Genomic DNA, 27591 nt, shown 5'->3' on the forward strand with positions numbered 1-27591 from the left:
CATGCCTCTATCCAGGAGAATTCCCAAAGACTCTCCTTCTGACTTCACCACAAATGAAAATACAGAGAAAACATGGCATGTCCACATATCTAGATGATCCATTTAGTGAAACGAGAAAGTCAAGCTTCACTTTTAAATCATAAAAGGCTCCTTGGAATCATTCTGAATTTTCCCTCTGCCCTCATTGTAACTTTTTTGATGAAAAGACTAATCAATTACGAAACATCACCTTTGACAAATGATAAGACATCATCCAAGTCTCTATCTGACTGCAAAAAGCCACCTAACTCTAGATGCTGGTCACTCCACCACAGCCTAGGCCCAACAGAATAAACACGGCTAGATGAAAGAACAAATTACATGTTAAAAACACACACAGAATAAATCTCATCTTCTCTTTCTAATTAAAGTGATTTCCTACGAAAGAGTTGTTCCAAATACCTTCACAAGCAATAAATTAACAGAAAATGGGATCCCTTGCCATGTGCTCCCTGCAGGGAAACTACGGAACTCTCGCACCCACTCTAGATTGCTGACAGCTGCTTCAGTTTGACTTTGTGGCTCCACTACAGCCAAGAGAAAAGCCCAGGAGGTTTGGGGTTAAAGAGAAGTTTTACCTCCCGTCCTGACATGGATGTAACATTGTGCGCAATGTACCTGTTGCTGTCTCTGAACGCTGACGTCCCGTGATAAGCTGCAGGACTGACTCAGACGCTGATTTCAAAACTTCAGGTCTCATGGAGCCAGAGTGGAGAAGTGTTGTCAGGTGGGGAGAAGAAGGCACCTCTGACCTAAGGCCTGCACACCTGCTCCAGTTCCTAGGAGAAGGGGAGACACACGCTTGTTTCCTAAGTAGCAATTAGCTTCATTCAAAAGTCAACGAATGCCATTGTCCTTTTCAGAGAAGCGAAGTTACTTTTCCAAAAACATGCTCAACTCATCGGTTCCAAATGCAATATTAAGTCGGGTCTGGCTTCCTCTAGACTCCAGACCCCCACTGGGAGGCCCCTCCCATTACCACCAAACCTGGGGACACGGGGCACAATGCTGAGTTGGCAGATGGCTTTAGGAGTTGTTACCAGCACTCTTGAGCTTGGGGAAACAGAGACTATACAGCTCCCCACTGCCTCCTATAGAAACAAGCTGCAGTGCGTGGCCTTTCAGGGTCTCACCCAGCACCTCACCACTACCCTCGGTGCGACAGGTTGCACTGACTCATCTTCCTGCATCTTTCACACTGACATCTTTTGTCACTGCCTCCAGTGGTGGCAAGCGGCATAGCCATGCTTTCCAGTGACTCTCCCACTGCAGCTCACCACTCCCTCCAGTGGCATGAACCTGCACTGCGGGACTTTCCAGCTTCTCGTAGTGTAGTTCACAACCGCCTCCACTGGTCTCAAGCCGCACTGGCATGTCTTCCACCATCACTCAGATTGCAACTCCGCACTGCCACAAGTGGTGGAAATCCGCACTGCCTCTCCTTCCCACGCTTTGCACTGTATCTGTCCACTGCATCCCTTGCCGGGAAGTTCCATTGGCACATCTTCCAGCCTCTGGTCCACTGCAGCTCAGCACTGCCTCCCTTGGCGGCAAGCTGAACTGCCCCAACTTTCACCATCTGTTGCACTGGAGCTCAGCACTGCCTCCAGTGGTGGAAAGCTGAATTATGAGAGCCGCTTGATGGCATGGCAGTGCAGAATTCTGTCACTGGAGGCAGTGCTGAGTTGAACTGGAAAGCTGCCTGGAGACATGCCAGTGCAGCTTGCAGCCAAATCTCATGAGAACTTGGGCAATTCTCACAAGATTTCTACCCAAGAGATTTGGGTAGAAATCTCACAAGAACTCATTTCAAATATCAAGAGAACTCAGGGAAATCACATGATCTCAATCCAAATCTCTTGAGATCATGGTCCAAACCTCGTGAGATCTCAATCTATATCTTGTGAGATCTCAGTCCAAATCTTGAGACATCTCAGTCCAAATCTCCTGAGAACTCATTTCAAAGATCATGACATATCAGGGAAATCTCTGGATCTATGTCCACATCTCATGAGATCTTGGTGCAAATCTCATGAGACCTCAGAACAGATCTTGTGAGAACTCAAGCACTTCCCATAATATTTCTACACAAATCTTGTGAGAAATCTTTCCAAATATCATGAGCTCTAAGTAAAATCCCATGAGATCCCTGTCTTAATCTCCTGATATCTCAGCCCCAAAACTCCTGAGATGTCAGGCACATCTAACAAGATTTCTTCCCAAATCTCATGAGAGCTCAGTCCAAATCTCCTGAGAACTTGGGCAATTCTCATGAGATTTCTGCCCAAATTAAGATTTGATAAATGATCATCTTTAGGAGTGAGTGATAGATTCAGGATAGGAATGTTGGTTGGAAAAGTTAACTCTTTAGTCCCTTGTGGGTGGCTAAAATTGGGAACATGATGGAGCAGGTATTTACTTTCATATTTGTTTGGAGTATGTGATGGGAGAGACAAAGCCTTCCTGCACCTGCCCCCCAAGTTTCCCGTTGGTGTGTTCCATACCTGCCCTCTCCTTTGGTTTTAGCTTTCCCGAACCTCGTCAGGATTCAAACCACCAAGTTTCCCATGTGTCTATCCTACTATCACATGAGAACTACAACTTGGAGGGCTTAAAAGGGATTACAGGCATATCTGAAGGCTGGCTGACTGTCTCACATTACTACTCCTGATAGTCCTTGTCCTGGATGCCACTTAGGGAACAAAATGAGGCCAGCTTGAATCATTATCATTGTAAGAAGTTATTTAAAAACTGAGAAGTTTTTAGTAATTTTTATATAATAATAATTTTTAAATATAATAATAATGTTTTTTTGCTGAATGGCTCAGTAAGTTAAGCAGCTGGCTTCGGCTCAAGTCATGATCCCCTGGTCCTGAGATTGAGCCCCACATCAGTCTTCCTGCTCAGTGGGGAGCCTGCTCTTCCTGCTTGTGCACTCGCTCTCTCTCTCGCTCTCTCTCTCTCAAATGAGAAATAAATAAAATCTTTTTAAAAAAGAAGAAGAAGATGCATGCCTGGGTGCCTAAGTCAGTTAAGCATCTGCCTTCAGCTCAGGTCAGAGTTTCTGGGTCCTGGGATCAAGTCCCACATTGGGCTCCTTGCTCAGCAGGGACTCTTGTTTCTCCCTCTGCCTGCGACTTCCCCTGCTTGTGTTGTCTCTCTCTCTCTCTCTGACAATTAAATAAATACAACCTTTTTTAAAAAAGAAAGTTAATAATAACAAAGGCATTAATGTTAGCAAGGAACTTCCACTTCAGCCCTCTCCCTCTCACCCCCTTTCCCCTCCCCAAACACACACACACACATAGCCCTACTGTTTCTACAAAGGATGTTCCACTCAAGCAAGGTTGTCAACCCTGAGGGATACAGAGGTGCACTTGGATGTCCAAATGGGCACATGGGCATTATTGTGGTTATTCAGTAAGTAACCCATAATTCAAGGATATTGAGGATCTTACAATGTATAGGACAATTTAACCAACAACTGTCCTGCCCAACATACCAGTGGTAATCATTAAGAAACACCTCACAAAGGTGACATTCCTGCCTCTCTGTCCCACTCCATCCCAGCCCCAGGGAAGGAGTGATTTCCCTTATGGGTGGTATTGGGAGGAGGACTGAGCAGTGTGGCTCAGGTCCTGCTGGTGTCTATTCTCTTGAGGATCTGCCATCCTGAAGAGAGTTTGAATTTGGACTTGTTCTTCTCTGGGTGGTAGGCTGTCCAGCAGGTTCTGGCCCAGTGAGAAGTTCTGGAATCCATTCATATCAAAATCTGGGTGGGAAAATTTGCTAATCCCAGCAGAGCGTTAACAAGACCTTTGGAACACCGTTTGGAAGTCGTGGTCTGTTGTCACCTTTATCAATAATAAAAATGACATTTTAGTATCCATTTATGGGACATCTAGGTGGCTCACTTGTTTAAGCATCTGCCTTCGGCTCAGGTCATGATCCCAGGGTCTTGGGATCCAGCCCTTTGTTGGGTTCCCTGCTCAGTGGGGGGCCTGCTTCTCCTTCTGCCTCTGACACTCCCCTTGGTGTGTTTTCTCTCTTGCTCATTCTCTTTCTCAAATAAACAAATAAAACCTTTTTAAAAAAAATCTCCATTTATCCAATTTTTGTGTGTTAATTCCTAATTGTTTTGAACTGGGGAGGGAATCAAGGAATAGTTTTTATTGGCTTCAAGACTTAAGTCTCTCAAACTACTTCTTGTTAAGAGAAAATACTGAGGGATATAAATGTCAATATTCTTTAGATTTTCCAGTGATATTAAATTTTTAAAAGTCCATCAGTTGGAATGATTTATGTTACTCCTGCAGATTTCAGGATACTGAAATAGAATTTTTATTTTTAAAATTACACACAGCCTAACTCTAAAACAGACTGAGCCACCACCTTCTCCTCCTCTTCCTCCTCCTCCTTCTAGGTTTATTTATTTATTTATTTTAGAAGGAGAGACCCTTACAGGGGGCTTGATCCAAGGACCCTGAGATCATGACCTGAGCCGAAAACAAGAGGTAGTTGCTTAAACCACTAAACCATCCGGGCACCCCTGATTTGAGGCTACTTCTTTAAAAAGTACATACAATTGTGCAAAATTTTATTTCATGCTTAAGAATAAACTAGGGAAAAATCATAGTTCAATAACAAGATAAAGCTAATGAAGTGTTAGTACATGTTCTCCAGTGCTGTACAATTATTAAAGGTAGGCAGCAAATTAAGCACTAAACTTCCAGGTAGCCAAAGAAAAAAGGAAAGTATGATTATTTTCAAGACTGATTTTGCCCAATGAACATAATCTTAAATTGTATTTTAACTGACACACACACCACATATACATATACATATACATATACATATACATATACATATATATCAACTTTGAGGAGAAAGTTAGAATTACTGGCAGTGATGTGTGCTAGAACTTTCTTCAGGAGTTCTCTTACAGAGCATGCCAGCTGAAGTATTGGAGATAACTCCAACAACAACTCAAAAGAAAATATAACTGTGACTTACTTTCAGCATTTTTAATGGTTTCCTTCAATGCAAGCCATGAGCATTATGCCAAAGCATAATTTAATAAATGAGCTCTTTCAGGGACCAAGATAATCCAAGAAAACTGCTCTCTGATGGTCTGGCTCGATGCCCAAACTTACAAGAGATGGATTGTTTCACATCTATAAATATTTTTTTGGAATAGCAGTTATTATCTTGTGTATGTGATAAATGTTCAAATTCTATACTGCCAATTTCCCATCACCCTCGCAAGGACATAAATCATTCCAAATTTTGGACTTTGTTTTTTATTAAAAATCACTTGAAAATCTAAATTAGTGTTTTTGGCTCAAGATCACACTGCTTGAATATTTTTTTCCCAACAGTAACAATTTACTCCCTCTGTTATCTTTTTCTTGGTTGTCTCAATTGTCTGATCTTCAAAGTGTGAATTCATCACATGGGTATTGTACAAAAGAATGTTCACTGAGGTGAGACAATAAATCATTATAACTCCCTATTTATGTATAGGGGGGAAGGGGAAAGAAGGTAGACAGGGAAGGAGGGAGGAAGAGGGAATCAATCAACCAGTCAAGCTTCTCTTCACTCAGTATCCAAATGACTATGTGGAAACATGGTTTGGGAGGCACTCTGAGAGAGTTCCACAGAGCTGAGAGATTGGAAAGGCCACTCTTTTGGGGCTTCATCTGCTGTATTGGACACTTCCTATGCACTACTTCCAGATCTCCTGGGCCCCCTGAGATGTAAGGAGTGAGCTTCTGTGGAACCAGGATCAGACGAGCACTGACATTGCCTGCACTATGGATCTTTCTCTCTTGTTCCTTGGGAAACTCCTCTCCACAGTCCAGAAAAGCATGGTTGTTTATGCCCACAAAGCCACTCTTGACCAGTGCACAACAGGAGCCAATGGCCAAACGTCTGCTTCTCTTTTGTCTCATAGGCACACTGCTCTGAGGTGAACTCTATAAGCCTTCCTGTAAGGTCCCAGTGAGATGAAGTACGACCTCCCTTATCTGGCATAGTGGGAGGAGCGACTTGGTAAAAGATTCTTGTACTGGTTTTCCCTCCTTTTTCTCTTCCCCATCCTGTATCACTGCTCCCTGGCACCCCATTCCTAAATGAACTAGCTGCAAGCAAGACTGTACCAGGCCCTATTTCTGGGGGTATCCAAATAAGACATCTGCTTCTGGAGTATTTTACTGTGTTCCTGATTATGGGGATTTACAGATTTTTGTCCTTCAACTTTAATAAAATTAACTTCCACATAATGAGTAAATGCTTTTTAAAAGATTCCTGCAGCAAAGCTACTGACTATGGACAAACCAAGAATGCAAAGCCGTGACAATAAGAAAATAGCAAAGCTGCGTCTTCTCTTACTGGATGAATTCCCCCATCAGACACAGAGAAGAAATAGATTTTTAGCCTTAATAATAAAATATATAATTTGAAATATGCTTATATTTATTTTATTCTTTTAAAATTCCATTTTAGGTAGATACTAGGTTTTATAGAGTATAAGTAGAATAGTCTGTGTACAATTCACAAATAAATGAATATATATATGTATATATGAATGTATATACATTGGGATCATGTACTTAAAATTTTTTTCTAATAGGGTAAAAGATCAAAAAAGTTGAGGGCACTTGTCTAAATAAATTCAAATGAGTACACCTTTCCAGTTATTTTTTAATAAGCTTTGTTTGAGGATGATAGTACATAAGCAAGCTTGAGTTGTCTGCAAAAGTTGCCCTCGATGAACTATACCGACAATCAGAGAAAAGTCACTGATCAATATATAATTTATCTTCTTTTTCAAAATAAAGACTTCACTTTTTTTTTTTTTAAAGAGAGAGCATCCATGCGAGTGGTGGGGCTGGGGGGAGGAGCAGAGGGAGAGGAAGAGAGAAAATCTTAAGCAGGTTCCACACCCAGCGTGGAGCATGACATGGGACTCAATCCCAGGACTCTGAGATCACGACCCAAGCTGAAATCGAGAGTCAGATGTTTAATCCACTGAGCCACCCAGGTATTCCTATGCTTGTGGAAATTTTTGTGTGCTGCCAGGTGTTAAGAGCCCTTCCTGCATTTCTTAAACATTTATTTAACATCTAAGCACATTAACTAAACCAAAATAGCTGTATGCTAAGTCTTGTAAGGAAATAAAATACTAATATATTTATGTGATTCCATTTATATGACATTCAAGAACAGGCAAACATAATACACGATATAGAAATAAGAATAGTGGTTTTCTTTGTCATGATTTTGACTGAGATGAAGCTCAGGGGATATTTCTTTGGTGCCAGAATGTTCTAAGTATCTTGATTATACACACTTGATATTTCTTGTAGTAAGTTATACCTCAATAAAAAGTTTTAAAAGATAAATAGGCTTCTTTTTGTTTGTTTTTGAGAAAGAGAGAGAGAGAATGAGAATAAGTGGGGAGGAGGGGTAGAGGGAGAGGGAGAAACAGACCCTCTGCTGAGCAGGGAGCCTGATGCGGGACTCAATCCCAGGACCCTGGGACCATGATCTGAGCCGAAGGCAATTGATTAACCTACTGAGCCATCCAGGTGCCCAATAAATATGCTTCTGCCCTAAAATATATTATAATCTAGTTGGAAAAGTAAGGCATGCTGAAACTAACCACCACAGAAGGCAAGATACGTTAAAAGTGGTGGATTTAGGCAATGGTATGACCAAGAGGGACATAGGACCTCCACATCAGGTGGTCTCGGATTTGAAACCAGCTCCTCATTCTCCAGCTTTGTGACCTTGAGCCCATCACTTCATTTTGTGAACCCATTAGAGTTTCCCTGGCCTATAAAGTATGAGTCATGGTACTTGCCTCCAGGAGCACAGGGAGGATTCCATGAAATCCCTTCCTTAAAGCACTTAGCTGGGGCCAGGCACACAGCTGAGTTCCTCGTGTTTCAGCTTACATTGTGATTGTTCCTAAAAACTCTCACAATATGGTGAGTACAAATTCTCACAGCCACAGTAGCCTGCAAGCCTCAGGTGTCCCTTTCTTTACTTGTCCATAGTTCCACTAAATCTCTGCCCAGCCCTTGTTCTGCTACCTGGAAAAATGCAACATATCAGTTGTAGGTTTTCTCAGTGATTTTAGATTTAAGTCCAGTCACTCCATATTTTCTGCTTCCCAGACAGAGAGGCAGTTTAGAATGCATCATGGCCCTGGGGACATGGCTGGTGCATGCTGGCATCCAATATGATCTAACTTATTCCATCAGAATTCTGTCTGATGGGGCACCTGGGTGGCTCAGTGGGTTAAAGCCTCTGCCTTCGGCTCGGGTCATGATCTCAGGGTCCTGGGATCGAGCCCCACATCGGGCTCTCTGCTCGGCGGGGAGCCTGCTTCCCCCTCTCTCTGTCTGCCTCTCTGCCTACTTGTGATCTCTGTCCATCAAATAAATAAATTAAAAAAAAAAAAGAATTCTGTCTGATGGAAGGGCCTGGCAGCATCCTCCCTCCACCCTGCCCCTGACCCCCGACCCCCAGACTCCAGCCAACCACTGGGTACATGCTCACCAACACGGAAGACATAGGCATGTTCTAGCTAGACAGAAGCTAAATGTTCTCATTGTGGTGAGCATATTGTAAAGCATATCATTGTGGAATCACCATGTTGAACTGCTGAAACTAACATAATGTTACATGTCATCTATGCTTCAATTAAAGAATAAAACGAAATAGACAATAGATGCTTCATTTTTAAAAAACATTTATTTATTTATTTGAAAGGGGTGGGGAGGGCATAGGGAGAGGGAGACAGAGTCTTGAGCCCTGACTTGGGGCTCAATCCCACGACCCTGATTGAGATCATGACCTGAGCGGAAGCCAAGAGTTGGACGTTTCATTGACTGCGACACCCAGGTGCCCCTAGACACTTTAAATACTGGGAAATGCTAGGCCCACAAAGCATTTAACCAGATGCTCACCATTACTATTCTACCACTTTCTTTTTATCACTCATCTCTCTTTGGTTGCCCAGTGTTTCCATCCTCAAAAACAGCTACCGAAAGATTTAGGAATAAAAAAAGAATCACAAACTGGATTAGCACATCACTGGAAGGCTTCATTTTCCATAGAAACAGAATCAAAACAATGAGTGAGGCAAAGGGGTGTGGGGAGGTAAGGAAAGAGGATGATAATGTTAATTGTGATAAAGGAAATATCTGTTATATGCTAACTACCATGCTAAGAACTTTTCTTTTTTTAAAAAAAAATGGGATTTTTTTTTTTTTTTACTTTTGGTATTGTCTCGTATAATGTCTCTATTTTTTTCCCTTTAATGGGAAACAATAATGGATTGCAGGAGGAAATATTCTAATTCTTTTAACACAATCAGTCTTGGTGCTACTCAGTCCAAAGCAGGATTTTCCCCTTGGTCAGGAGGTTCTCATGCATTAGTTCATTGCATCTTCAAAATACCAAATGAGCAAACACAATGATCATCTCCACTTTAAAGATGAGAGCAGAGAGGATTTTACGTGAGACAGAAACGCACTACTCCTGTTTAAGCCACCCTTATTTTGGGGCTCTGTGTCTCATGCCCAAATCTAATACTGTCTGAGACAATAATTGGCTATCTTGTTTTTCCCACCTAGGCCTGTGTCCTCCTTTATCTCCATTATTCTCATGATGCCATTGTTACTCACCGTATACCCAGTGGGTATGCAGCAGTCATGGAAAGAGTACACTCGGTTGGAATTTTATTTTTTAAGATTTTATTAATCTATTTGACAGAGAAAGAGAGATCACAAGTAGGCGGAAAGGCAGGCAGAGAGAGAGGAAGGGAAGCAGTCTCCCCGCTGAACAGAAAGCCCCCAGGACCCTGAGATCATGACCTGAGCCGAAGGCAAAGGCTTAACCCACTGAAGCCGCCCAGGTGCCCTGGAATTTTTTTAATTAATAGATTTTATTTTTTGAAGCAGTTTTAGGCTCACAGCAAAATGGAATGGAAAGTGGAAAGGGTTCCCATATCCTCCCTGCCCTCACATACCTACAGACTCTCCCGTGATCAATGTCCTAACCCCAGAGTGGTGCCTTACTTATAATTGATGCACTTACCTTGACACATCATTATCACCCAAGTCTATAGTTTCCATTAGGGTTCACTCTTGGTGTTGGACGTTCTATGGATTTGGACAAATGTACAATGACATTCCTATAAATTTTTAAAAAGACTTCAAATTCCATGGAAAAACCCTAAAGCCAGACATTGGATTTATCAATTTTAACAGCCACATGTCATTTTTATAGAGTACTCAATAACAGAATTATATCTTTTTAAGATTTTATTTATTTATTCGAGAGCAAGAGAGGGAGAGCATGCAAGAGTGGAGTGGGGGGAGGAGCACAGGGAGAGGGACAAGCAGAGCGCAGAGCCTGACGCAGGGCTGGATCTCACAACCCTGAGATCATGACCTGAGCCAAAATCAAGCATCAGACACCTAACTGACTGAGCCACCCAAGTCCCCTCAATAACAGAATTTTCTACCCTATATTCCAGGGAAGCCTGTCTTTGATATTATTAGGTGCCTAGAATAAAAATGTTTTTTTTTTAAGTTTTTATACTTACATTTATATTATTTGTAAAAATACATATGGAAGTTTGGGAAACAATCCATATGCTCTCCTCACAGATGTTCTACTCACTTACTCACCACACGCACGTTGGAATATCACGGATACTAAGAAATCATACGAGAGCAACCGGCATAACCGGACTTAGCAATTCTTTTGGAGAAACCCGTATCGAGCAAATCTACTGCTGTGCAGCCCCAGTTTTTGAATCCTGCTCTCTACCAGGTTTGCTCGGTCCTTCTCAGGGAGTGTCGTGCCCTTACTCTATGGATGAGGAACGTGGATGCTCACGTCCCACAGCTGCTGGCAGCACCTGTTACAATCATAACTCGGGTCGCCTGGAAACTTTTCCAGAAATCCTTGTGATAAAATTGGCGGAGCTCTGAGAGGTTAGCACGTGTTCTAGTATTTCACAGCTGAAGAAGAGCCGGCCGGAACCACACCTCATTCCTATGCTTGGTTCAGGTCACGAGGTAACTTTGTGGATCACAGTGAAATATTCAGTCTTCCCTGAGGACCAGTAACAAACCCAAACAGTCTCTTAACAGGAGAATGGTTATCTTCAGAGGATGACACAGCTCTGCCCTTGGATCCTAATATTCTCTGCTATGAATCACCTATGGGGGCCCATGGGGAGCAGTTCCAAACATCTCTCTGCAGCAGACACTTCAAACACCATCCAATGGGCTGCCTCAGCCTCTGCCTCAGGCTTCTGATGTTCTGGGCCCTGCATAAGACTGACACAGATCTGAGGGTTATACAGTAAGGGTGAGGCATGAAGCTTTGGGGTCTGCCACGGGGCCACACCAACATTCTTGCTAAAGGCAAAGGGAATATGGAATGGGTAGAGACCAGCAGTTAGAAATATCAGCTATGACCATGTGATCATTTGCAAAAACCAAGACTGGGACAGTTATGAGCATTCTACCTTATTTTGATGTGACTATATACCAACCAATTTTCCCCTCTTCCATTGCCCTGTCACCTAACATAAGATACATTAATAGTAGTAAACCTTATATTTCAGTATTTAAGTTACAGAATATCAAAGATTCAGTGTGATTTACCTAGAAAATAAATGATCACTCAAAAAGTGGATAAAGGCACTCTGGATACTTTATTGAGGAGAGATTTGGCATGTTTTTGGATCAATGAGGCAAACTGTACTATGTTTCAACCGTAACATTTCTCATTGGTTAAATTTCCAGCTACCAAAAATATAAATATGAGATGGGAATGAGACTCAGCTAGTGCTCATTTAACTTAGAAATAATAACTTAGAAATATTGTCCATGTGACATAATTCAGCATCCTTTGAAAACCAAGTGTACAACAAAGTTCAAGGAAATTGATACCTTTGCATTGGAGGATCAATAACCAAATGCCACTTGGGGGAACTCATGCTCTCAGCCTTCTTAGAACTTAGAAGCAGAAGAGGCTTTGCGTTGATACTAAGAGATGGGGTGAGAGTGGGGGGACGTTCTGTGCAAAAATGGTTTTTGGTGCCAGGTGACTCATTTTTAAACAACTTCTACATTTGGCAGATGGTGATAATGCCAGCACTTAACGACAGAGCTGAGTAAATCAGGACGGCATGTTTCCACACTTCTCAGATGCTTATTTCTAAACATTATGTAAAAACCATGTCTTTGAGTCCCTCTCTCCAATGAGTCATGGAGCCCAAGTGAGGCTGCTGCCTCCAGAGTCCATTCTGCCCTCCTGTAACGCAGCACATTGCCTGGAGCCTGAGAAGACGATCTAGGTACTCATTTTCAGATGCTGAAAACATCAGGCCACAGAGTGTACTTACACAGACACTTTCTGTCTTGATCATTTCTCACACAAATACCATCATATTGATAAGACTTTTAAGTCTTCATCAAATTTCCATGCATCACAGGCCAATGAAGTTATGAAACCATAGACCTATGGGATAGTATGAACTTATGGTCATCGAGGCTGGGGCAGAAATAGCTAACTTTTTTTTTTTAATTTATAATTATTCATGTTTCTGTCAAATATCTCTTTTTTTAAATTTTTTCCACATGTTCTTTTTTTTTTCTTTTTATTTATTTGACAGACAGAGATCACAAGTAGGCAGAGAGGCAGGCAGAGAGAGGGGGAAGCAGGCTCCCTGCTGAGCAGAGCCCAATGCGGGGCTCAATCCCAGGACCCCAAGATCATGACCTGAGCCGAAGGCAGAGGCTTTAACCCACTGAGCCACCCAGGCGCCCCAGAAATAGCTAACTTTTGACCAAACATTTTATGCTCCCTCTTCCACGGTGCAGGGTTGCAGCTAAAAAGTGGCTACTCAGGGAGTTAATACGTTTCCCAAAGCCCTTTCATCTGTGAAAGACCATGTGACTAGTATTGGCCAATAGAACGTGAGCAGAAGTGATGTGTGTCACTTCCGGGCAAGGCAATTAAGAACAGGGTGTGCCATTTCTTCTCTTTCCCCTTCCTTCTAGATTTGGAGGTCTCCAAATCTCTAAGAAATGTCAGAGCCATGAGGTGAGATAAACCTGGGTCCCTGAAGCACTACATGGAGGAAGGCCACCAGGAACACTTTTATCAGATTGTTAAATGAATAACACAGACATTTCCACTGATTAAACCACTGAAATTGGGGGTTTGCTCTTTATAGCAGCTAGCATTTCCCTAACAAATACAGAGGCCAACGTCCATCTCCCTGTTTAATGCTTTAATTTTCTTTACAACTCATAGGGAGATAAGTAGGAATATCCAGAAGGGGTATGTATAATGTCAAGATGATGGACCTTGGGATCAGGCAGACTAGGGCTTGAATTCCATTTTTTTAAAAGATTATTTATTTATTTATTTGACAGAGAGAGAGATCACAAGTAGACAGAGAGGCAGGCAGAGAAAGAGGGGAAAGCAGGCTCCCTGCTGAGCAGAGAGCCCGATGTGGGGCTCTATCCCAGGACCCCAAGATCATGACCTGAGCCGAAGGCAGAGGCTTAACCCACTGAGCCACCCAGGTGCCCCTTGAATTCCATTTTTAATGCTACATTGTGTGCTCTTGGGATGTTCAATTAACTTTTTCAGGGCCCTGGTTACCTAATCTGTAGAATGGGCATAATAATAGTACTTAAGGCATAAAGTTGTTGAGAGAAGTAAAAGAGCTCATTCTTATAAGATGCTAAGTATTCAAGAAATGAAGACTTCTCTTTTTTTATTAATTTTTTTATTTTTTATTAACGTATAATGTATTATGAGCCCCAGGGGTACAGGTCTGTGAATCGCCAGGTTTACACACTTCACAGCACTCACCATAGCACATACCCTCCCCAATGTCCATAACCCCACCACCCTCTCCCTACACCCCCACCCTGGCAACCCTCAGTTTGTTTTGTGACATTAAGAGTCTCTTAGATCTCTTATGGTTTGTCTCCCTCCCAATCCCATCTTGTTTTGTTTATTCTTTTCCTACCCCCCAAACCCCCCACATTGCATCTCCCCTTCCTCATGTCAGGGAGATCATATGATAGTTGATGAAGACTTCTATTCTTACTGGCATCATCTTACAAGTGATCATCCTACCTATGCTGGTGGTAATATTAGAGAGATCAATTTGCAAGTTTTTGTTGTAATCAGTCACTATCCAGAGGGCCAGTGGAACTTAGGGATACAAGTGGCTTCCCAAATTAGATACTAGGACCTTAGAAAACAGGTTGTGGGTTTTGGAATTGGAATCACTGATCCTAGCAGACTCAGGCACCAAGAACTCAGAGGCAATAAACATCAAGGTCTCTGGGCACTAGTACATCTTAGCAATGCCCAGGGTCCTTCAGTGCAGAGGAAACGGAGCTGCTGTTTCCAAGATGTATAGGTGAGGTCGTGTGGGATGTAAGGACATGGGGGTCTCTAAGCACAGGGCTGTTCTCCAACAGAGCCTCAGGAAATGGGGCCCTTTCTATGGAAACCCCAGAGATATTCTCGGGTGACACTGAGAAGAGAAAGTGCCAGCACCAATAGGCTTGGGAGGAATTCTGCCAAGTGCACAGGAGTAACATGGAGAAGAACAAAGGACAGGGCAAGTCATCAAAAGAATCAAGTCTCAAGTTTCCTGACTTCAATTCCTGTACTTGCTTCTTCAGCTCTGCTCTGAGCCCTGGGGCCCTCTCCCTTTGTCCTTCTAGCAGAAGTCTAGAGCACACATGTCCCCTGTAGCCTCAGGGCAGTCTTCGTTTGGCATCAGGAGTCTGAAAGAAGACTCTCCCTTCCCTTCCTTTGCCTAGATGCCAAGGGTTGGAAAAATCAAAAGCAGATGTTTGGCCCAAAACTACTACAAAGAAAGATGAGAACAGCCTGGTTCCTGTTGCCCCCAGGAGTGATGATGGGGAGAGTGATCATTTAGACCGTGTCTCTGTCCAATTCCAAGATCCCTCGGGCCAGGCTATTGAAGCAGACGTCAGGAACCTGAACCTGGACCCACCATCTGCTTCAGACCCATTCCTTGAAGAAAAAGGAGGAAAGAAAGGAAAAAACAGGAACAGAAGCTCCTATTCAAAACCTCGGGCATCCACTCAGGCTGGCTTAGGCTAACTTCTCCATCTGATTTTCTTTTTCTTCTGTTTTTGTATTGCTGTTGTAATTTATAAGTATTGGAATTTGGACAGATTAGCTCTGATGGGACTGGGGCATGGGGAAAGGGTCTCCATAATGTGAGTGAGAACCAAGAGAATTTCAGAACAATGTATTTTCCAGATTTCTGTCTTGACACCAAAATATTGACCCTCAAAGGAAGGAAGGAAGGAAAAGAGAGAAGGAGGAAGGGAGGGAGGGAGAAAGAAACAAAGGGAAAGAGGAGGAACTCTTCAGAGTAAATAATAATTTATCTTGTGCTTATCTTATATTCTGGTTTTAGTGCCTGCAAGACTGATGCCCTTGAAGAAAATGAGGCCATGAATTAGCACATAAGTGACCCTTCCCCCCAAAAAATACACACCAGAGGCAGCTCATTTCAGCTCTGGACCACTCGGTTGAACATTTTCCTTTACACTGAGACAAAAATCTATCCACCTCTCTTTTCTACCCCTGGTCCTCTTCCCTGTTTGGATCCACACAGAACAAGTCTAATTTGCTTTCACATGTAAAAATCCACAATGAAGGCCTGTCCATGCAGGGACAGAGGGAGAGGGTGGTCTTTGTGGAGGATTAGTTCTCCATGGGCAGTTTTCTTCTTTGGTGCAGTAACAGGCAACTTTATCCATGCTCTTATTTGGGGGATACTAAAGGACTCTCAGCCCCAAGTCTTCCTTCTAAACTCCCAGACTGACCTCTTTTATTGTCTTTGGTGTGTCTCTATGTGGAGCATAGTCTGGAGGGATCAGGACTCAAGATAGCCAGGTTTAGAGGTGAGGGCATGAGAAGTGACTCACTTTGTGTTGGAGTGCAGCAAGAGAGACCCCAAAATACTGGAGATGTGTATGTTCAATCAGCATGGAGTGCAACTACTCCATCATCACCAAGGTCACCCAGCTGGGAAAGGACCAGGAAGCCAGGAACACCTCCCTCTACACATTCTGTTCCAACATGTATCACTGAGCCCAGCTTTCCTTGATCCTCTCACCTCTGTCTATTGTCTTCTTTTTCTAGAATGTTACTTCCAACAACTGTTGCAGATGTTAGTAGAGAGAAAAGATTTGAGGGAGAAGAAAAGAAAGGGTATGTATTTATTAAGGATCTTAAACCCCTTAAAGTTTGTTCATTGTTAATTCTCTTCATACAGAACTTACTCTTCTGACCACTTCAGCCTTATCCTCATATCTTCCCAAACTGACAAATATTATTTGCTGATCTGTCACTCTCCATTTTTTCTTCCTCATGGTAAAAACTTTCCAAGTTTCCTCTGATGAAGTATCTTTCTCAGTCCACATGGTTCATTCAGGACTGACCACACACAGCTCACTCCCCCAGGGATGAACTGAAGCCCATGACCAGAGTCATGGTGATTGGCCTTGGTGTGGAAACATGACAGGAGCCAGTGATGGTCATTGTCACCCCCTCCTGAGGAAAGCCTGCTGAGCAGGAAGACAACGTGAAGAGAAGAAGGAACAAGGGATGAAGAGAGACAAGTTTTGGCTTATGGGTATTCAAGCTGAGTATCTCTCTTGCATCCAAAAGAATTCTGAGAAATACATGATCCCAGTTAAGTCTCAAATTTTGGGGTTTCAAGACCCCTTTGCACTTTCAAAGTTTATTAATGACCCCAAATAACTTTTACTTATGTCAATTATTTATATTGATATTTATCATACTAGAAATTAAAATTGGGAAATTTGAAAAATTGGTACTAAGTAAAACTAATAAACCCTTCGTATGTTAATAGAAATAACATTTTTATGAAAAGTAACTATATTTTCCAAAACAATATCTTTTGTGAGAAACGTGGCCTGCTTTACATTTTTTCAGTTCTTGGGCAATGTCCAGCTTACTAGGAGATAGCTGAATTCTCAAACATGCTTCTATATTAATATATTGCCATATGTTGTTTTGGTTCAAGTGTGTAAAGAAAACACACCTCACAGAGCTATGTATCATTGGAAAAGAAAAGGATATTTTAAAGATTTTATTTATTTATTTGACAGACAGATCACAAGTAGGCAGAGAGGCAGGCAGAGAGAGAAGGGAGGAAGCAGGCTCCCTGCTGAGCAGAGAGCCCGATGTGGGGCTCGATCCCAGGACGCTGGGATCATGACCTGAGCCGAAGGCAGCGGCTTTAACCCACTGAGCCACCCAGGTGCCCCAGAAAAGGATATTTTAATAAACTTTTCGGGGAGTTATGAATATTCTCATTTGATACACACCCAAACTTACCAAGGGTTACATCCTTTTTTAAAAAAAAAAAAGTATTTTTTATTTATTTTTAAAGATTTTATCTATTTACTTAGAGAAAGGGACAGAGAGCATGAGGGAGGGTGAGCACAAGCAGGGGGTGAAGGACAGAGGTAGAGAGAGAAGCAGGTTCCCCCTTGAGCAGGGAGCCTGATGTGGGACTCAACCCCAGGACTCTGAGATCATGACCTGAGCTGAAAACAGATGTTTCACCAACTGAGCCACCCAGGTGGGCCCCCTCCCAAAATTATTTATTTATTAGAGAGAGGGAGAGAGAAAGGGCAGAGGGAGAGAATATCCAAATACCTGAGAAGCCTCCCTCTGAGCACAGAGCCTGACATGGGACTCTATCTCACAGACCATGAGATCAGGACCTGAGCCAAAACCAAGAGTCAAATGCTTAACCAACTGAGGCAGTCAGGCACCCCGGCAAAGGGTACTTTCTTAAAGATAAGTTGACAATGTGGAATCTGAAACTGTAAAAATGAACTTTTCATATTCCGAATACTCATGAGAGAATGGGAGTGATAAAAGTCAAAATAATTACCTCAGAATTAGGAGGAAAACAGTTTTTGATTTTGTGAACTTTCTGAAAGGTCCAGGGGTCCCTGGACCATACTTTGAGAATCGCTGCTCCCTTCTAATCCTCACCAACTCTGACTCTCTGTGTATTTTTCTAATACAAACTTCTAAAGAAGCGGGAGCTGGTTTGGCTAATTCAGCCACCACTCAATAAGAAGAGCCCTGTTAGTTATTCAGCAAATACTCCTGGGGGCTCCCTGGCACCATGCTCACAGAGGTGAGCAAAACAGAACTAGAGTGCACGCACGCGTTACCAACAGCCTAGTGCAGCGTACAGACACCCAACCTGGAGTCTAGGTGTAACAGCATCTGTTAAAACTGATTTACAGGACTAGCATCATGAAGGAAGCTACCCAGAGTATCAAGTTAGAGAGTGTTAAGGGATTGGTTCCTAAATGAAGGGACTTTTAGGAGATAAAAAGGATGTGTAGTCATCTGCTGGAAAAGCGGGGTAGAGGCATGGGGGTGGGGGGTGCTGGTGTAGGAATGTAGCCTGCTTCGGGGAGAGGAGATAGCATGGGAAATGTCTTAGGGAAGGAGAAGCTGCAGGAAGCCGGCATGAATGGAAAGGGGAGGTGGAGAAGGTCCCATTGCAGGAAGAGTCTGGAGAGGGAGACAGATGCCATCTGTTAGAGCACTTGCAGAAGACCATCTTGTCCGCAGCTAGCCGACCTATGGAGGCTGCCTTTGAGTCAGGCCCCTGTCGCTGGTCCAGTCACCTGGAGCCACAGATGCAGGGCAGTAGCCCAAGCCTGAGGGACCCCTCAGAAGGGACTGTGCAAGTATGACGAGCACTCCAAGTGGAGTCACGGTCCCCTCCCAAAGTCATTTTCCACCTCTCGTCGATGCTCAGTTGCCCAATGCACATCCGTCCTCCACTTTGGCAGCCTTGAAGACCTTCTACATGTGCTAGTTCGTCCATGCTTGATTTTCAGTAGGGCCACTGCCACAGGAGGCGCGCTCAGGGGCGGATTTTGAGACGGAGGTCAGCAGCAGGGTGTTTGTTAGATAGTGATTGTGGAGACAACCCTTGTGAAAGGGAAGGACAGAAGTGGGAGTGGACAGAAGGAGCGCTGACCTGCAAGGCGGTCTCAACAAAGGTCACAGGCAGCTCTTGAAGATGCTCTGGTCCTTCTGAATTGTCCCGAGTTGCAGCCGCTCCAGAAGGAAGCACGACCTAGGAAGGAAGCATGACAAGGCAAGGCTGTTTTCCTCAGTTAATGCAGTCCCCGATGTGGGGTGGTGACAGACGCCTGTCTTCCACCCTCATTCCCAACTCCTGGGGGAAGAACCCTTCTTTCCTGAAGGAAGCTCTGAGTGGTGCCTCACAGAGCCCACCACGCTTGTGGATCCACTCAGTAAGAATCGTGATGGGGTTTATGATGACAACAGTGGCCAGAAAGTCAGAAGGACTGAGTTCTAGGGCTGGCTTTCCATAAATCAGTCACACAAAAACTCATAGGTGCTGACCTGGATCCACTCTGCTTGTCTCCCCACTTTATCCCATATCCTTTCTACGTCATGAACCCACTTCAGTGCAGGTCTCCGTTCTCTTCTCTCAGCCCTCCGAGCTCTGTGCTACTCTGGGGCCTTTGCACGGCTGATGGGAATTATCTTATTTGTGCACTACACTAGGATATATGCTCTATGAGTGTAGGGACTTGGTGTCATTCATCTTTGTGTCCTCAGAGCCTGGAACACAATAGGCACGAAAATATTTAATCAATAGCTGAGGAAGCACCTCGGTGGCTCAGTTGGTTATGTGTCCAACTCTTGATTTCAGCTCAGGTCATTCTCAGAGTCAGGGGATCACATGGGGATTCTTTCCCTCCCCCTCTCTCGGCCCCCCCCCCTCCAAATAAGTAAAATCTTAAAAAAAAAAAATCAATAACTGAGGCCCAGGCAGAGTAGGAATATGGGTTTGCTGAGGCTCCTGCAAAGTATCACAGAGCAGGGGGCTTCAACCACAGAAGTGCATTTTCTCACAGTTCTGCAGGCTAGGAGTCTGAAATCAAAGTGTCAGGAGGGTTAGTTTCTTCTGAGGCCTGCCTCCCGGGTTTGCAAATTGCTGTCTTCCCCTTCTGTCTTCACATGGTCTTTCCTCTGTGTCTGTTTATGTGTGTCCAAAGTTCCTCATTTTAGAAGGGCACCAGGGGCACCTGGGTGGCTCAGTCGGTTGTGTCTGCCTTCGGCTCGGGTCATGATCCCAGGGTCCTAGGATGGAGCCCCGCATCGCACTCTCTGCTTAGTGGGGAGCCTGCTTCTCCCTCTGCCTGCTGCTCCCCCTGCTCATGCTTTCTCTCTTTCTCTCTCATTTAAATAAGTAAATGTATAATAAATAAATAAAATCTTAAAAAAAAAAAAAAAGACAGCATCATACTGGATTCGGACCCATCCTCGTGATCTCATTTTCCCTTAATTACCTCTTGAACGACTCCATCTCCAGATGTAGTCACATGCTGAGGTACGGGGGGATTACGACTTACACACACACATTTGGGAGGAGGGGCGTATGACACAACCCCTAACAGCCGGGAACACAAAAAAGCCACGTTATGGATTTTCTTCTCTCAAGAGCCCCGCTATGTCCCACTGAAGAAGGGAGGAGTTCTGAGTCCTCATGACACCCCAGGTACTGTGCTGGTACTTCACAGGCATAATCTTATTTCTCCTCACAGCCATCGGCTGACGGGGGTAGTACTCTATCTGTTTTACTGGCAAGGAGGCAGGGACTCAGAGATCTTGAGTACCTGCTCAAGGTCACACAGTGGACAAATGGAGAAGCTGGAACTTGAACCTAGATTTCCTGACCCTGTGCCTACACACAGTCAACCGTTTCTAGAGCATACCTGTTGTTTGTCCTCACGGCCTCCAAACCCCATGATTTAAATAATTGCTAGCATCTTGCATCCACAGAGCTATAATCAGCTTAATTACATGGTATTTTCTGATGTTCTCTCTAAGTCACCTGTAGCCTTCTCCAAGGAGAAGGGAATCATCTTGGGGGCGGGGGGAGGGGGGGACAAACAAAAAACCAGAAGCCTCGATGTTGCCTGCACTCAGGGGAGAGAAGCATGAACAAACATCTTTTTTGCTCCCAGCCTTGTCAAGGCTAATTCTTTGGTCCCCTCCCTGAAACTTAAGCCAAAATCAGAACTTAACTTCATTCTCTGTTTCATTAGCTTGGAATAGGCCCAAGATAAGGTTAAAAATCATAGAGTCTGTGAAAACTGCAACCAATTACCCTGAAAAATATGCTAAGCTTAACAGATTTATTCAACGTTGCTTAGTGGGTGGCTTCACAGGACGGAGGCCAAGATTTATCATCTGCTTGGCTTTGCCTCTGATTATTCATTGACTGGAATGGCTTTCTTACCCTAAGCTGATGCAGTCTCCCGTCTTGGAGAGAGGGGGGAAAAATACAAAACACCACATTTACTGATTCATTTCAAACAGAATGTTTTTTAAGAGAGACAGACCTGTGGTACTAATGAATATTCCCTGTTTTTCCTTTTGAATTCACAGCAGGAGATTAATGAAAAATTTAGTGAGGGGTGGAGAGGTGCTGGTGGAATGTTCTACTGATTCCATTGGGTGTTTATCTAAACACACATTATAGCTGCCTGTTACAAGCATGCACTGTGTTAGATGTTGTCCCAGATTATCTCATTTTGCTTGCATAACACCCCCCCCCCCCCGGGAGCTATTCCCATCCCCATTGTACAGATGAAGAAACTGAGTCTTTAGAATTGCATTGTCCAATACGGTAGTCAGTAGCCACAGACGGTTATTGAAACTTAAATTTAAAGTAATTAAAGTTTCTTTTTTAAAGATTTATTTATTTATTTGAGAGAGAGAGAGAGAGCAGGGCCTCCAGGGTAGAGGAGGGGTGCAGAGGGAAAGGGAGGGACAGAATCTCAAGCAAACTCCCCTACTCAGCATGGAGCCTGATATAGAGCTTGATCTCACAACCCTGAGATCATGACTTGGGCCAAAATCAAGAGCAGGACAACTAACCACTGACTGAGCCACCCAGGCGCTCCATATTGTAATTAAGTTTTAAAAGTCGGTTCTTTATTTACAATAGCCACATTTCAAGTGCTCAACAGCCATATGTGGCTAGTGGTTACCCCACTGCACAACACAGATCTAGAACACTTTCATCGTCATGAAGACCTGGGTGTGAAGTGACTTGTTCTTTTACTGGACACACTGCCCTAGGATTTAGAGGCAAAGAGACCTGCCCTTTGCTTAATCAAAGGCAAGATTCAAATCCGGCTTTCTCTGCTCCAAGTCCAAGTTCTTCCCGCTATCAGAACACACCCCCGGCATCTATGATCTGCCGCGACATTGACCCTGGTTTCTTTGGTAATTCCTCGAACTAAAAACTTTTTTTTGCCTTGAAGGGTGTGTTGGGAAATTCTAAGAAATGGCCAGCAGGTGGTGTGCGAGTCCTATGTCTCATAACTTAGACCATCTCAAGGCACTGCTAGCAAGGCACTGCTTGCAAAAAGCCAAGAATTTGTTTGTTTCGACAGAGGACTTGTATAGATATTTCCCCCCAAACAGATAAACAAATGGCCAATAAGCATATGAAAAGATGTTCATTGTCATTAGTCTTTGGGGAAATATAAATCAAAACCACAATGAGGTACCAGTTCATACTGGTTAGGATGGCTATAGAAAGAAGGAGTGAAAGAGAAAAAGAAGAAAAGAAAAACAACAAAGCAGAATAATAACAAGTGTTGGTAAGGAAGTGAAGAAACTGGAACCCTTGTGCCCTGTTCGAAGAAATGTAAAATAGCACAGCCACTGTGGAAAACAGTGTGGCAGTTCCTCAAAAAAATTAAACAAGAATTGCCATAAGATCCAGATTCTATGTGGAGGGATATACATGAAAGAATTGAAGGCAGGGACTCGGAGAGATCATTGTACACCAAGGTTAACAGTGATATCACAATAGCCAAAAAGTAGAAACAACCCAAGTGTCAATCAATGGATGAATGGATACATAAAATGTGATACATTCGTACAATGAAATATGATTTGGGGGCACTGGGTGGCTCAGTCGGTTGAGCATCCACCTCAGTTTCGACTCAGGTCATGATCTCAGGGTCATGAGATGGAGCCTCACATAGGACTCTGCACTGAGAGAGGAGTCTGCTTGAGATTCTCTCTCTCCCTCTCCCTCTGCCCCTCCCCCTGTCATGTGTGGGTGTGGGTATGTGTGTGCATATGCTCTCCCACTCTCTCTCTAAGAAAGAAAGAAAGAAAGAAAGAAAGAAAGAAAAGAAAGAAAGAAGGAGAGACATTACTTGGCCTTTAAAAGGAATAAAATTCTGATACCTGCTACCATATGGATAAATCTTGAAAACATATTAAATGAAATAAACCAGATACAAGAGGATTAATATTGTATGATTCCATTTACAGGAGGTACCTAGAGTAGTCAAATTCATAGAAAGTTATCAGGGGTTGTGGGGAAGGAATAGTGAAGAGTTAATGTTTAATGGGTACAAGAGTTTCAGTTTGGAAAGATGAAAAAGACTTGTGCACGAACAGTAGCATGTGAGTGTACTTAATGGCACTGAGTTGTATACCTAGAAATGGCCAAAATGGTAAATTTTATATTATGTGTATCTACCCACAATAAAATTAAAAAATAAAATAAAACAAGGGTGGGCTCCTGGGTGGCTCAGTCAGTTAAGCATCTGCCTTCAGCTCAGGTCATGATCTCAGGGTCCTGGGATCGAGCCCTGCATTGGGCTCCAGGCTCAGCAGGGAGCCTGCTTTTCCTTCTCCCCCAGACTGTGCTCTCTTTGACTATCTCTCTTTCTTGAGTAAATAAATAAAATCTTATAAAGAAAGAAAGAATGAATGAATGAAAGGGCAAAGAACCTTTCTTTTTTAAGATTTTATTTATTTACTCAAGAGAGAGAGGGGGCGAGCATGTGAACAGAGAGAGAAAGGGAGAAGCAGATTCCCTGCTGAGCAGGGAGCCCAATGCAGGACTTGATTCCAGGAGCCTGGGATCATGACCTCAGCTGAGACAAACACTTAACTGAGCCACCCAGGCACCCCAAAGATCTTTCTTTCTTCTTGCAGTTTTCTACGTGGCATTTGGTTGCTAGGTGGGGAGAAAATTCTCTAGGAGTATAGAAAAGAGGGAAGGGCTTCAACCTCAGTGCCATGTCTGGCTCTGCCCACATTAAGCTCTTTTGAACCGGGAAGGCTTCCTACTTTCTAGTGCCTGCATGAGGCAGAAAGAAAGATGGGGCAGACATTAGTCTAGCATCCCTACCTCACACCTTTGATGGCCAAGTCCAACTTTGCTTGCAAAGATGCCTTCTTCTCCCAAGATGTGGACTTTCAGGAACTCAGAAGATACCTGGAACCACAGATGTCCATCACACATCTCCAGAAATGCTGATGTGAACAGTGACACATGGTCTTTAAGAATTATTCTGGGGGCCCCTGGGTGGCTCAGTTAAGCATCTTCCTTCAGCTCAGGTCATGAGCCCAGGATCCTGGGATCGAGGCTTGCATTGGGCTCCCTTTTCAGTGGGGAGTCTGCTTCTTGCCCCACTTGTGTGCACATTCCCTCTCTCAAATAAATAAAATCTTTAAAAAAAAAAAAGAATTATTCTGTCTACTGCCTCCCATGATTAATAGGCACGAAATTTAATGCTCCTCCCCACCCAGGGCTCCCTGTTTGTCAGGTCCACAGTAACAGCGGTCCTCATCATCAATGATATTTTCCTCTCCATCCCCCTCGCCAAGATCCAGCCTGAGATTCACCTGTCCCAGAGTGTTGTGACAAAGGATCTCCCAGCCCTGGTAATTGCTCTTGCTGTGAGATGTGATCCAGGACAGGCAGGGGTTGTGAGGCCCAGGGAGGCTCTGGCTGGGATCCCACTTTCAATCTCAGAAACAGAGGACTATTTCTCAGAAAGTTGCTTTCGTTCATGCTCCTTATCTGAGCTCTTGAAAACTTCCACATGGTGAAGCACCCACAAAGGATTCTGATCACGGTGGTTCTTGTTTTGCAGGAATCCGTAGTCCTGCAGCCCATATTGGCAGCCACAGATCCCAGAGCAAGACCACAGGAAGCGCAGAATCCTCCTCTCCAACATCACCATTGTGGCCAGACCTGGGCCTTCCCGAACTTACCCGTTCACGGGCCACCTGCCCGTGTGTGTCATCCTTCACGGCAATAAACAGGTGGAGCATAAGCAGTGCGGTGATGATGGCAAAGACAAAGTAGACGATGCCAAACGTGAAGGGCAAGTTCACTTCATAGTTGGCAGGCCCATCAATGATGGTGAGGAAATGCTGAAAGGAGCAGCATTGGAATTGTCCCAGATTGGCTGGGTCCTGTGTCTGGAAAAGGACATAAATGCTAAGGCAAATCCCAGAATAACAAGGCCACCAGCTGGCAGAAAGGCTTCAGGTCTCCAAATATCATCTTTAAGGATAAAGACTGCCTGGCTGGTTCAGTCTGTAAAACATGCAACTCTTGACCTCTGGGTTATGAGTCCAAGCCCCATCTTGGGTGTAGAGATTACTTTAAGAAATAAGAGAAAAGAAAAAGCAAAATAAGACCAAAAATCATCTTTCTGGATCATGATGGTGAAAGGACAGAGCGTCTGGAATTCTCCAGCAAAGCACCTAACACTGCACCAGCCTAGCACCAGGGCAACAGACATGGGCACCATCTCTCCCTTCATGTTAGACAGCCCCATCCTCATGTTCACCAGCACCATGTAGGCATAGGTGATGACAATGGCATGGAACAGCCCCCAGAGGACTGTCCCAAACAGCAAGAGACACCAACACTGAAGATGCCCAGGATCTCTAGGAGCAGGATGACCACAGTTCCAAGGACGGTCACCAAATCCCTCACCAGCCAGATTTTATCCCGGCAAGTCACATAGGCATTCTGGAGGGTTGCTGTTGGAAATTGGTGTTACCTGAGGAACCTGTGCCATTACCAATATGGAACTTGATGGGGCGGTAGACATAGCAGATCATACAGAGTGGGTACAAGGCACTCAGAACATAGAAGTGCCACTGCCCATATTTCTTCCACTTGAAGCTCACTAGCTGTTTCACTGGGGTCTCTCCCAGGATCTGGTGAGCCTCCTGCTTCTGGGGGGAGACAGGAGCTCTCTCCCCAGGAGTTGACCTCTGTGAGGTCACCGTGAGTGGAGGTCAGTGGCCCATAATTCCACCGGATGTGCTTTGTTTTCTGCCTCAGGTGCCGGAACATTGCAGTGTTGCCCTCCACTCCGGCCAGCTTGAAGGGGGTGAGACCCTGGTGATTGGGCATGCATGAGGTCCAGGACTGCGGGTGGTCACTGCACCATCGGAGGACAACAGCAGGGTGTACATCTGGCAGGCAAAGGTTTGGTTGGGGTGGAGGATGAGCAAGATGGTGTTTTCCAGGGAGTCCTGGGCCCACACGCTGGCTCCATGTTCCATGAGCAGCCTCACAATCTCCTCACTGCCCACACGGGCCGCCAAGGACAACGGGTGCTCCCCAAAGTAGATAAGCTTGCAGGGGCTATGGTGGAAAGTGGTGCCTGTAGCTCTTGCAGAGACGCTGCCCTGTGGGCAACCAGGGCCCGAGGGCACATTCTGGTTCACGATGGCTGTGTGCCCAGCAGTCCGACCTACAGACGCCTTACCCATGGTGGGCTCCTTGACCAGCTCCCGGGCAGCCTCGGTCAGCACTGTGGCTGCCCTGAGACTGTCCCAGAGGACTGCTGTGTGCAGTGCCATCTCCCCCAGGGCTCCTCCTGTATCAAGTTGCAGATTCATTCCAGTAGAAGTTTCTTCAGGAAACACAGGTCATTTTCCTTGGCTGCCTGAAGCAGTGGAGACTCTTGAATCCTCTTCCATGGCAGCCTCTGAGCCTTGTCCAGAATTTGATCCCAGTCCCGCTCTGCGACCAGCTGGGAGACCAGGAGTTTCTGGAGTCGGATCCATCCAAGGCAGAGGAGCCCCCATGTCTTTGCCTTTCAGGCACGGATAGGTGATGGAAATGTGGTAAAAGTTGCCTGTCCAGGACTTAGCAGGAGCTGAGGAGGAGGCAGGGTCTGTTTGGGGTCGGGACTGAGAGTGAGTGTATCTTCTACATGACTTTTGTTTGCAGCTTGCAGTTTGCAGTTTGCAGCTGTGGTGTGTGTGTATGTGTGTGTGAGCACACACGTGTGTGACCATACACTTAGTTTGCAGCAAGACCTAGTTTATAGACACCATTGGAATTGTGCATGCTTTCTCTTTCTCCCCTCCCTGCCCCCTCTCTTTACATTCCTTTTCTTATCACTTAGAAACTTGGCAATAAAGATGTTTACAAACTGGAAAATACAGAGAGCTACCTTTGAATGTCAACTCCCTTGGCTTTAAATATACCCGCATGTGGATAATTCTGAAATGTACACCTCCAGACAGACCCATCCCAGAACCTCTCTGTATTTATCTGTCAAC

The 27591-nt window shown here is 44.3% G+C and overlaps 1 pseudogene across 1 annotated transcript in view; it reads right to left on the bottom strand.

The window, feature by feature from the left end:
• LOC308348192 (transient receptor potential cation channel subfamily V member 5-like) overlaps positions 1 to 27111 on the bottom strand; it is a 53899-nt pseudogene extending 26788 nt beyond the window's left edge. Inside the window, exons 1-4 of the transcript in view lie at positions 25705 to 27111; positions 24801 to 25586; positions 24404 to 24528; positions 19181 to 19279 (exon numbers count right to left, since the gene is read on the bottom strand). The product of the transcript in view is annotated as a transient receptor potential cation channel subfamily V member 5-like (transcript). The remainder of the gene's footprint in view (positions 1 to 19180; positions 19280 to 24403; positions 24529 to 24800; positions 25587 to 25704) is intronic.
• Between the last annotated feature and the right edge of the window lie 480 nt (positions 27112 to 27591).

Source organism: Martes martes (assembly GCF_963455335.1).
Source record: "Martes martes genome assembly, chromosome: 1".
Taxonomy (NCBI): Eukaryota; Metazoa; Chordata; class Mammalia; order Carnivora; family Mustelidae; genus Martes; species Martes martes.